The following is a 13176-nucleotide window of genomic DNA, read 5'->3' on the forward strand; positions in this document are numbered from 1 at the left end:
GGGGAAAAAGACCCACCATCTGGGGTTTAGTCATGGTGATGCCAGGGGCAGGGGCTGGAGAAGGGGATGGGGCAGAGGGATGATAATAGATCTATGGGGCGGTGGGATAGGGATGGCACAGGGCTTGGAGAGAGTCATAAGAGGACGGCCGTTTGAGGGGGTTTCTGTAGATGAAGCTTGGTTTCCAAACTGGTGTTCAAGACGGTTTTTGCTTATGAGATCTTGTGTGATGAAGTAAGGTACCAACTCAATGAAACAACTGTTAAGATAATGAGTGCCCAACCTTAACAGGTGCAACTCAATGAACAGAAAGGTTAGATTTTGAGAAGTGTGACAGGTGTGACAGGAGGAGGGGTATGTTAGGAAAACAAATACCTGGGTGTCATGGAAACTGATGGATGGACAAGAGAAATGATCCTGTGCTGAGTAAGAGCATTTACTTGAAGTGGAGTTTTAAGAATCATGTGTTTGTCACAAGTGGCAACTGCTGTTCTAAAAATATGAGTCCAAATTGGAATTGCTAAAAACTGCAGTTCATCGAGGATCCACTTAAGGCTGGCTCCAGAAGTACCTGAAACCACATACACACCAATTTAAAAAAGCCGATCTTTACAGCAGAAATAATCATGTTTACAGACTGGTACAAAAGACGAGTGCAGTCTGGATAGCTCATTTATGGATCGGCACACACTGTAGGGTGTTGAATTTTTTCTTACGTGGTAATTTCAAAGATATTAAGATTACGAATCTTCCAATGAGAGGCACAGCTGACTTGGTTGACAGGCGGGAACACTGTAGCTATTGGCTAGGAGGCTCAAAGCATGCCTCTTTAAGTCACAATCGCTCAGCAGCAGCAATATGGCTGCCGCCAACAGTGCTTCAGAAACAGATTGGTGACGTCACGGATCCTACATCCATATTTTATACAGTCTATGGTTCGTGCATTTAAACATCATGTCCAAATATCAGTACCTGGGAGAAGCTCTTAGTCCAATTTTGAGAAACCTCATTTGGAATTCATCTTTACATGCAAAACTCTGGTGTGCAGTGAATCTTGCTTTCTTTCAAACAGTCAGTGCCAATGAGAGCATCTCAACTCCAGAGCGACAAAGAAACTACATGTTCTTGATGTCTCTGTACCAACAATCGGCAGCACGTTTTCAACCGTTGCTCCCTTGCCCGATGGGGTGACACCAGTCAGAGATCAGGACATGTTTTATATTTGCGATCAGCCTTCTCTCGCAGCTTGAGATGTAGGGGATACACCAGATCTACAATGCAGTGTTGGTATTGAATACTGCTAAGCTCGCAATAAGCCACAGTGGTCTGTTTTTTTTCAGAGTTTCTGTGGTTGGTGCAGTAGAAAATAAACAACACAGGCACCTGCAACACGAATAAGATGCAGTCATCAAAGAGTGGGTTACAAATATTTATCTTGTATACATGATATGATTAACCCGGTTTCTCTGTGTGAATGTAAACCTCTTCCTGAATACGATCTATGGTCAACCCCAAGCAGAGCAACTGCAACACTCATCCTTTAAATGAATCAATCAGGCTGTAACAAAAGGCACGTACATAAACATATGACACATGGAGTGAATAGCTCGTGGATGGACCTGTAACTCATGTTGGACTCTAGGGTGTTTTGGCAGACTTTGCCACCTTTCGCTTTAAGAAAGTTAAGTATCTTGTTATGTATCTTTTTTTTTTTTTTAAAACAACAAGCGATATATTTAACTTACAAGGAAAGACAGAAGCTCTTTTCTCGTATGAACCTTGGAAACTACACATGGATCAAGGACCTCACCGTGTCCTGAATCGCCCTTTCAGACATGGAGCACACAGCAGGAGACTATGACGGATGTGATCTCCTTTACTGGAAATACCTCCTTTGGGTCAGGTGAGGTGGTGACACTAAAGTACAGTGAGGCAAGAGGAAGTGGACTCAATGGCAAGGTGACTGTTTTTGTACTGATGCCTGTACACCATACATCACAAACCCTCGGTGTAGTTCAGCAAGCAGAGCCACGGAAAGAGAAGCTAAGTAAAAACAAAAAAAGAGGACGAAGCACCTGCACTGTGTTTCTACGTGTTGACTGAATGTACAACTTTATTTATACAGCTTCTCAGAGTAATATCAGAATACGTTCAGTGTTGTGGCTCATGTAGAGACAGGCTGGAGACAGTGATAGCAGACAGGACTTCCAAACCTAAGCGTAACCTAGTCGTTAATGGGATTGGTTTCTATGCAAACAATCTGCAACATGACATCAAGCACAGCTGATATGGTTGGAAGCAACTGTTGCACAACTATATTCATACTCAGGGGTGCAGCGAGAGACAGCGCCTCTCACTTGAAACTGTCTGGGTCATGACTGAAACCAGACCTGCTGTAAAAGACAGGCAGCTACAATCCTGACTGCCCACTATACCACTCCAGTATTCAAGGTCGACTTCACACACTGCTTTGACATCTTCATATTTGAAATCTCAGATTTCATAACATCAACCATGGGGAAGAGATAGTTGTTCCTATGATGAAATAAACTAGCACTAATAAATCACTCTGAGTTTTAAAAGTAGACTAAGGGTGCATCAGGTATTTGATATAATGCTGGTGCCAGCCTGTTAAGATGCTCAATAACATAGCATGCACATTTTGGTTTGCTAGCCTTTAACAGCAAGCACAACTGGGGCTGATGGGGGTGCCCTCATACCCCTTTTCCACCGAGGCAGTTTCAGGGCCGGTTTGGAGCTGGTGCTCAATTGAGAACCATTTTTGTGTTTCGACTGCGAGAGATCCGGCCCCCGACCAGGAAAACAGGTTCCAGAGCAACACCAACTCTTTGCTGGTCTAGGGCCACTTATGTCAGGGGCGAGGGGCGGGGGGCGAGGGGTCTTCTCATATGAAGTCACCTTTAGGGTTGCAAAGGGGTGGAAAGTTTCCAGGTAAATTTCCATGGGAGGTTAAGATGGGATTATGCTAAAATATATTTTCCCCAACTATATTTAAGTTCCCTCTTAAGAGCCGACCTTCAATTTAGTAAATTCTTGGTTTATTACAGTTAATTCCCATGGAAAGTTTCCAACTTTGAAAATTCCCAGAATTTTGCAACCCTAGTCACCGTCCAAGTAAAGCACAACGATTAGCACAGAAGTGTTGGTAAAATTGGATAAGTTTTCCCGGGGACTTCATGTAATTACCAAAAGCCAGGAGCAATACCAGCAAGCATGCCAAGTTGTCCGCCATCGTTGTTATTGTGAGGGAAAGTTCATGCTATTGCTGCTGGGAGAAGCGGTCACGTAGAAGTGACGTCATGACGTGGCTCTTCCACGGGCTCGAGCAGGTGGAAAAACAAACCGGTGCTGAGTTAGTTTGCAAGTTGAACCAGCTCCGAACTGGCGCCAGCACCAGCCCGGAACTAGAACCAGTTTTGCATTGCTCAAAATAGAGAAAAGGGTTATCACTCTTGCAGGTAAGTAATGAGGATTTTCTTTTATACCTCTCTTGTTACTTTCTTGCATGAATAGAGGCAAAGACCACTACAACCCTGAGGAAACATCCTAAAAATCCATCCTGTCTTCACCAAACGTTGTGCCATTCTCTCCAGGAGATGTAGTAGTGTGTGTGCAAATATTCATCTTCAGCTCAAAGATAAATCCTCCAGGGAAGAAGCAGAAAGTTTACTGACTGATTGAGTTTCTTGATTGTAAGAAAGGCCTTGCTAACCCACGTCTGTGTAATATCTGTTTTTCTGTTTAAGTCTTTCAAATCAACTAATTCAATTTAGCCCCATGTGTCCAACAAACTCTATGAAGTGTAAAAGAAAAGAACAAAATGAATAAAAAACATCTTCAAAGCGAAGGCCAAGTCATGACACAACAGGGACGTTGACAGGCGGCTGATGAAGATGCAGGAAAAACATGTGACAGTTTGCCAAATCAGGCTGCCAGCAGAGCATGGAGAGTGAAGATGACAGGGACAGAGGTCTTTGGCATGAAGGTCTGTGTCTGAGGATCCAGCGACAGAGGCCTGCAGCGTCTGTTGGCTTTGGGATTTCAAGCATCATTTCACAGATACATGGCCAAGAAATCAAGCGTACGCCACCAAGACAAGAAGCCAGGCGAAGAGGGACAGGCGGGCCGACCCTGGGTTTCCTGCAGGTCACTTCTGGGCGGACTTGATCTCAACTCTAGGATGCTTTTTCTCCCTTCCTCCCGCTTATTCTTTCTTTTTCTTTTCTCTTTATCTCACCCACTCGACTCTCATCAACACACACACACACAGATATACACACAGACGCACACACACACAGCCAGAGGAAAGTGGAAACCAGAGACAGTGAAGTGTATCAGCCAAGGAACAATGTGCGAGGGACTGCTTTGTAAGGCTAGCCAGGGAGACTGGGGGGAGCTTCTATTATCACTGAGCAGCACCATGGAGAGAGAAGAGCCACCCCTACAGAACCACAACAGTATGGTCTGACTGGACATCTGGGTTTCACAGAATCACAGGCTACAAAACATGATGGCCGTAGTGTGGCGTTTATTACAGAGGTCTCCTTTCTAAAGAGCAGGTGTGTCAGTGACCTGGGCAAGACAGTCGAAAATCATCCCAGCGGACAATTCACATCAATGAGACGACAAAAACACTGTGGTACCTTTGATAAACAGCAGAGGGAGCTATCTGCCTTTGACCTCTGGACGTAATTACATTTCTTACGTGCGTAGCTGAATCGAGTCATACAGGCATAGACGTAGCAGGTGAAGATTTTGAAGCTGTGCACGTACCACCAGTCTTTACCAAATACCTGGGTAGTCTGCCACTGTATGTTTGCAGACTATTTAACTTTTTTTTAGCTGTTGTTTTTTTCACAACAGCGTGTGATGCAAGAATAGACTGTATAAATAATGGATGTAGTATCTGTGACGTCACCCATCTGTTCCTGAGCGCTGTTTTGAAGCCAATCGTCGGCAGGAGACATACTGGAAATGCTGAAAACTTCTGTCAAGCTAGTGTGAGGTAGAGAGGCGGGCTTTGAGTCTCCTAGCCAACAGCTACAGTGTTCCCACCTGTCAGTCATGTCCTTAAATGGGTGTTCTGGTGTTTCTGCAGCCAGCCTCAAGCAGACGCTCGATGAACTCGATTGAGACCAAAAGTTGCCCCTTGATCTAACAGCATGTGACGTGAGTGATCGTCTTCAACTAAATCAGCAACATAACACTGTTTCCTATTTGAGTGTGCAAACTGCCTCCAAGCAACACACCATCATAACCCTGACTGCCTGTTTCTACTGCCATACCTGTCATTGAAGAGAAGCATTAAATTCATGGTGTTCAGATGAGTAGTTACATGTACACCTCCTTATTTACAATGTTACAATGTCATTTAGCAGACGCTTTTATCCAAAGTGACATACATACAAGAACAAGAACAACACAAGCAAAGATCTAGACAAGAGGAAACAAGATCAGTAAGAGTAACAAAGTGCTTCAAGTCAATTTGGGTGCAGGTACTGCCAAGCAGTGTAAAGGCAATGCACAAAAGTAAGGATTTTTTTTGTTTCTTAATAAAATAAGGAACATCTACACTGAAGCAACCAAACTATTTAAGACCTTCCATTATCATCATCAACAATTCACTTGTCATCACCACAATAATTTCCAAAGTACCAAGTGCTGGGTCACTCTAGAGCTGAACACAGATTCCCAGAGTAGAGCAGGACAGTGCAAGTCAATTGTAGCTGGAAGACATGATCTGCCACTGAGGACAACAGTGGAGAATATTCAAGCTAAGTGCATAGTGCTTCTTAAAGAGCTGGGACTAAAACGACTATTTCATGACTAAAACCTAAAGAACAAAGCAGCGGGCTGGAGGAAGACTGTCTGAGGCAGTGGGGGCTCCAGTAAGCATACAGTTTTTGATTTGAGATAGATACATCAATGGTTACGGATAATTAGAAAATACGCTTCAATGTTAGATGTCTCCAGCTGGTCTCTGGTGCACAGCTAAAAGCAATATGTTTTGTTTACATGACTTTACAGATGTGTATGTTTGATGAATGCAATGTGTGGACAGCTAGCATCCATTACTACAGGATGTGACGTAATATCTGATGAACCCATGCCGTCAGGACGTAGCCTAAGATTGCCAATGGCCTCTCTCTCTCCCTCTCTCTCGTGTTGCTTAATGTCTCCAGATCTCATATGTGGATAAAAGAGGCATGACAGAGCGCGTTACAACAACTTCAGAGCTTGATGCCTAATCTGGTGGTGCTCAAATGTTGATCATTCTTTCAGATATTATCATCTCCTGCTTTAGAAGCTAGGGAGTGTACGTTTTGGGTCCTTACAAAATTACAGCACATATGTTACTGAAAGCTGAAATATAATAACCATGGCAGCAGGCAGTACTTTAAGGAAAATAAAAGCTTCACAACACAGTTTTTACAAAGCAATATCTCCTCTGTGAGCCCAGCCTCGTATACCACATCTTCAGATTTAAATTCTCCTTTGAGAGAAAAATAGGGCGATAGACTTTAATAATACAAGTAGTATGCAGTATCAGATATTGCAAGTATGCCACGGTCAATCTACATGTCTAGGAAACACGAGAAAATAAACTGGCTCCAGTTGAATCATGAAATTACAACAACAACAACAACAACAACAACAACAACAACAACAACAACAACAACAACAACAGAGAGTGTAATAATATCAGTCAAACTGTCAAATGTCAGGAGTGAGGGTTTTTTCACCACCTGTATGCACCGGCCTGAGAGGGATGGGATAGTTCTGTCACTTCTGTATTAGTAGAGAAAGAATGGTGATAAAACTTATTTTTAACACAACAGTTCAAAAATTATCTGGTTGAATTAGTTCTTCACATTTAGACCAGTGGGGACCAACTCCTACACTTAAATAGTTATTTGAAAATCACATCTAACGACACCTGATGTCTTTAACACAGGGGCAAAGACTGACCACAACAAACACAGCCAATAGAAGATTGTGTCCAAAACAAATAACTGATGGCATGTCAGCAAACGTTGGCACTTAAGCCCAGGACAGAGTAAAATCACTCCACGCTCCCCACTCTGTCATGACTAATGACAGCCACTTCCTGCCTCCTTCTCCAGCCCTGAATCTTGAGTAATCCCGCCTTTGCATGCAGAGATAGGATCACAGCTCGAGTGGAGTGACATTACCCAACGGTTCTTACACAAGCACAGCCAGGAGCATCCCTTTAAGGAAGACAAAAGAACATTTACTTCAAACTCAAAGAGTTTCAGCTCACTTTGTTTGACATTGATTAAAACGTGGCTCATCACTTTTCAACAACCTTATCAGACAAATCAAGATTGAGAGCAGCACAGCAGTCAGACCACAGAGCCACACTCGTGACAGTGCCCGAGCCAGCTCATCTTGTTGCTGGTATGTGGCATTAAGCAAAACAAACACGTCTGTCTGTTTCCTTTTATGTCTACTAGCAAAGTCCTCTAAGAGTAAACATGTTGGATCCAAATGTTCAGCTTCTGGACGCTCTATCACTGACTGTTTGGCATTAATGAAGGTCAGAGCTTTGTCTGGGTATTTGAGTTTATAAAAAACTTGATGTTGTCAGTCAGTAATTTGTGTGGAGTCTTTGTTGAATCTCCACTTCAGATTAAAAAAAAGAGAGTTTTGGTCTTCATCATCTTATGTCTTCTGGTTTCTTGACACTTGGAGTGTGTGATAGGAGGTTTTTAGATTGTGAAGTGTTAGAGTCTGTGATCTGCAGATCCAGAGAAATCATTGTGTCTGCACATTCTCCCCGTCCCAGTTCTACGATCACACATAGGCATGTACGCTGATGTCTTTTTTAATCACGGGCTAAAAACATTACACATCATCTGCATCACCACATGTGTTGGGATAAGCATTTTATCCTTTCATTAGCAAAACAGCATAGCCTGATCCTCTCTGTGTCACATTACACACAACATGTGCACTGCAAAGATGGTAAAGGCAGGACAGAGTCTCACTCTATTTGAGAATCACACAATGAAACGCTAACTATCTCTTACTTGTTATTTGTTTCTAACAAATTCAAACTATTTCAGATTTGGTTCAGATTGTGTGATTTGTGTTGAATTATGCTGGATACAATTAGTTGATGATTACTTTCTCTTTTCTGCTCTATCTTTTTGATTGATGTCTTACTAGAAAGTGAAAACATTGCAAGTATCAGACCTTTATTATCCAGATGAATAGTTACATACTGGATGCTGCCTTAGAAACGCAGTGAAGTGAATGGACTGATATGTTAGCTTGATAAGCTAGGTGTTATTTAACTTGACTGTTTTTGTTTACCCTTTCAAAACCATTTTTCCCCCCATTTAATTATTTAACTTTACCTGACTGTTTTTGTTTACCTTTTCAAAACCATTTTTTCCCCCCATTTATTTATTTAACTTTACCTGACTGTTTTTGTTTACCTTTTCAAAACCATTTTTCCCCCCATTTAATTATTTAACTTTACCTGACTGTTTTTGTTTACCTTTTCAAAACCATTTTCCCCCCCCATTTATTTATTTAACTTTACCTGACTGTTTTTGTTTACCTTTTCAAAACCATTTTTTCCCCCCATTTATTTATTTAACTTTACCTGACTGTTTTTGTTTACCTTTTCAAAACCATTTTTTCCCCCCATTTATTTATCTATATATATTATTATTATTTATTATTATTTATTAGTGATTTTCGTGATTGACAAATATGCAAAAGGACAGTTAAAATTGTACACAACACATGACATGGAACAGCGGGAAAAATAATAGAAAGTATACTGGTAGAGAGTTGAGGGCACTTTAACAAAGTTCAGATGACTGCTGTAAAATAATAATAATAATAATAATAATATATGATAATATGAAATTAGCAATTGGAAAGTTGTCAGTTCAAAACTGAAGGAGTAAGAGAAGGAACTAGCAAAAAAAAAATTAAAGGAGAGAAAAAATAAAAAATAAATAAATAAATACATTTCTAGAACAAATTCTAACTTTGAACTAAATAATGTCCAGACTGAATGAACTTGAAGTCTCTTTCATGTCAACATTTTCCTGTCATGTTGATGTGTCGACTACACACAGATTAAATCTGTTCACAAAGGCACTGGCCTTAATGCTTTATTATTCTTTGATTTTAGAACTTTATTTATCATATAGGTAAACTAATTTGGTTGTACTGATCAGTATTTTTCCACATCCCCTTCCTTCAGGCCACTAACACTTGACTTATGCTCCAAATGCAGAAGATGCATACAAGTGTAAAGTCAAACAGGGATGAGCTCTGACGTGCTTCTAAATGAAACATAAGAGAAAACCAGACCACCAAGTTCTGCACAGTTTCTCACCGTTTGTCTGTGCTCAAACAAACAAAGCAGTAACGTGTGTGTACATGACGGCACTCATTAGTTACTTCAATTTGACCGAGGCTAAACTTCAAATGGAATAAAAGTCTCTTTATAAAAACAGCTACTTAAGTAGATTTAGTCTTCCTCTTGCCCAGATATAACAGCATTAGAGGAGCTGGATTTGTACAGTACAAACTAAGAAAGCCACAGGGCTCAATTCACCACCAGAGAGACATTTATGTAACAGAGGAAATCTTGTTTTAAACACTCGTTACAATTAAAGTTTGTTTAGGTTGACAGCAGGTGATTGGGTGTTTGAAAATGTATCACCTGCACATATTAATGCTGATGGTGAACAGTAAGACACGAGACTCTGGTTCTGTTATTTTAAACTTCACCATCAAATGTCAATAACTGCGTCAAGAGTTGTACATGAATGGATGACGCAAAACCGAGGGTCTATATGCTTTCATTTTAAACACCTGCCATGCAGAAACTCAAAAGATGTTTTTGTTAGGTTTGTTGGTCAGTTTTGTGTTTCTGAGCAATATAAATTAGAGGTGAAATCCAGGCTGACTCATGACACAACACAACACAGTCTTCTTTACAAACATATGATGTCACATCAAAGAGGAAACCATCAGCTGCAAGAATTAAAGCCAATGTGGAAGTGTTATAATCTGCAGTTCCTCGAGTGTCCACTTGAGGCTGGCTCCGGGCTACCGGAAACCACATGCACACCAATTCAAAGAAGCCGATCTTTACAGCAGAAATAAACATGTTTACAGCCTGGTACAAAACAATGAGTGTAGTCTGGACAGCTCATTTCTCGGTCAGCACACACTGTACGGGGGTGAATTTTTTTTTACATAACCCTTCAATTTCATGTGAATTTCATTAATGAGAGGCACAGTTGACTTGATTGACAGGCGGGGACACTGTAGCTGTTGGCTAGGAGGCTCAAAGCCCGCCTCTTTACCTCACACTAGCTCGACAGCAGTTAGGTTGTGTTCAGCATTTCCAATATGGCTGCCACCGACGATTGGCTTCAAAACAGCGCTTCAGAAAGGGTGATGTCACGGATACTACATCCATTAATTATACAGTCTATGATTACATCACAATATCTGACTACTGAAACATGCTGAATGCCCCACAAAAGGTAAAGTGCAGGATTAGCACCACCACAAGATGTCATGAAGTAGTGATGTAGTCAACTTGGAACAGAAATCTGTTTAGAGCTTTGCAGTACATACTTCTAAATCTAAATATATTTGCTGCGACCAATAGAATAATCTATTGTTATGCATTATTTTACTGGGTTAGTTTCACACAACAGGATCTAAAAATTTCACACGACTAATTTATCTTGATCACAATCATCTCAACTGCAGTTAAACCAATGATGATTGTCATTCAGGGATGTGGACCAGGCACTAGCTCAAAACACATTCAGCAATAAAGTTAAACGTATGTGTCTCTTCTAGCTCACACTTTTAGTATAAAGAGGTTTATGGGCCCAGGACTGACCGAGGCCCCATTGACAACAGGAGCATGTGTGATAGTGAAGTGATGGATACAAGGGTCCAAAGATCCCTGGTGGATCCCTGTGTGTAGGTTTCAGCTCATAGATTAATATTTTCTCTATAAATGTCCTTTGACTGTTTTCAAATCAAAGGTCTAAAGCAGTGAGCCTCTGTCCCTGTTCACCATCAAACCATTATGTAACTGCAGTTTCAGATAATTACCAAAACAAGCAGAGGAGCTGTGACCTTGATCGCAGGAATGACTGAATGAGATGTCAAAGAATACGACCACAACATCCATCTCAATATTTCCTGGAAATCCAGCTGAGGGGGTGTATCCATACATGTGATCTGCTTAGTCATGCGTTTAAAGACGAATACATTAGATCTGTAATGGACAGCAGCTGCAGAGAAACCCTGGTGTTACAATGAAACCTAAACAGAGCTCGTATTTATACAGAAACATGTATGGCTCAAGAAGACCTACATACTTATACTCACAGCTAACAAAGACATGATCAAAACACCAGGCAGGCCTTTATGTTTCACATTACTTCAAAGAGGACTGTACACGGCTGTGTGTGGAATTAGAATAACCTGCCTCTTCATTTAACTCAGATTATTCATAAGATCAGAGACTCAGAAATGTGATCATTCAACAGAATCAGTTTGGACAACAATTTAAATGATAATTGTTGCATTAATCCTATGATACCTCAATAACCACGTGCAATATTGTAATTCAATCCATAAGATTATTTATTATTATATCCAAAATGTGCACTCTGGCTTAGGCTACATTAATTTATTTACATCTTTAAATAGTACTGCTATACTTTTCTTTGTACAGATAGTATTTTAATTTTTATTTAGAATTTTTTGATTAGATTTTAGGTTTCTATATGTATTGTCCTTACTGTCTTGTTTGCAGTCAGGGCCCCGTCACTCTGGAATGACCTGCCAGAGGAGATCAGGCAAGCCACATCTTTGTCCTCTTTTAAAAACACACTTTTTTTAAAATATGCTTTTACTTCTTAACTCATCACTGACTTTTTAATTTCTGCATTGTTTTTATTATTGTATGTATTGTATGTATTATTATTGTATGTATTATTGTATGTGTGCAAACTCACATGGCAATAAAGCTTTCTTGATTCTTGAAGGACATTTTCTATTATTTATTTGCTGTTCTTTGAAATCTAATATTTGTGTTGTCTTATTTTGTTTGTGCCCAAGGAAGAAGAGTTGTTACTGCAGTCACAACTGATGAGGAGCCTTATGTATAGAAATACAAACTACAAGGGCATATGTTGAGTGAAAAATAAAGTATTAAGCATTGATTCTTTGCAAAGGAGTAACTAACTATCAGCTTTGACTACACTGTGTTTTTCGGGTTAATCTGAACAGATATTCAGGATAAATCCAACAACACAACACGTTCAACTTTCATGTAAACTAGGCGCAATGCGATCCCCCATCTGGCCTGCTCCTGTTTTAATAACAAAGCGCTGCCTGCGTGTGTGTGTCTCTGCAGAAGGGGGTGGGGATGAATGAGTGATGGAGACTGTTGATGCGTGATGTTGACCTTAACAATTTCTTCAAAGTGTGATCGTTCCTCGATAGATCATAGGATCCGGATCACTTCAATGTGACACTGTAACAGGATCGTGTTGGAATAAGATGTTTTGGACAAACCCGCACGCGTTGGAAGAGAAAAAGGGGGGTCAAAACGAGGAGTAAAGTTGATTTATGTCATCGTAGCGTTGTTCATTTCGTTTTAAATATAAAGTGTGTTGCTTATTTTCCCTCTATGACTTCTGATACAAATGTGATACCGGAAAAACTCACTAAAACCATCGTTTCTTACAACAAAACAGGACTTGGGGGAGCAAACAATGCCTGAAGAGCATCTGCGTCCCTGTGGCTACCCGAGCCAGATGGCTGCAAGACAATAAACTCGAACCTCACGCACTGAACTTAACTTCATATGAGAGGAACAGAAACAAGACACTGTAGCTCAGTCCACTTGGTACACAGCACAACAGAACCAGATACCTGTGCGACTTTTCACTCCGTCCACATTTTCAAAAGTCGAATAAATAACTTTAGAATCCTTAAAAAGGGGGATGCAACTTACTGGTAACAAGTTTGTAAACATCCACTCAGTGTTCTGAGTATTTGTGTTATCTGACCTGAACTGATGGTCACTGCTCAGTATAAACATTAGGCTGGGAGGATTTAAGCTGCTCC

The 13176-nt window shown here is 40.7% G+C and overlaps 1 protein-coding gene across 1 annotated transcript in view; it reads right to left on the minus strand.

Moving 5' to 3' along the window:
• LOC117814159 (cat eye syndrome critical region protein 2) overlaps window positions 1-13176 on the minus strand; it is a 56950-nt gene that overhangs the window by 42414 nt on the left and 1360 nt on the right. The gene's annotated exons all lie outside the window — the stretch shown is intronic.

This window comes from Notolabrus celidotus, chromosome 6, assembly GCF_009762535.1.
Source record: "Notolabrus celidotus isolate fNotCel1 chromosome 6, fNotCel1.pri, whole genome shotgun sequence".
NCBI lineage: Eukaryota > Metazoa > Chordata > Actinopteri > Labriformes > Labridae > Notolabrus > Notolabrus celidotus.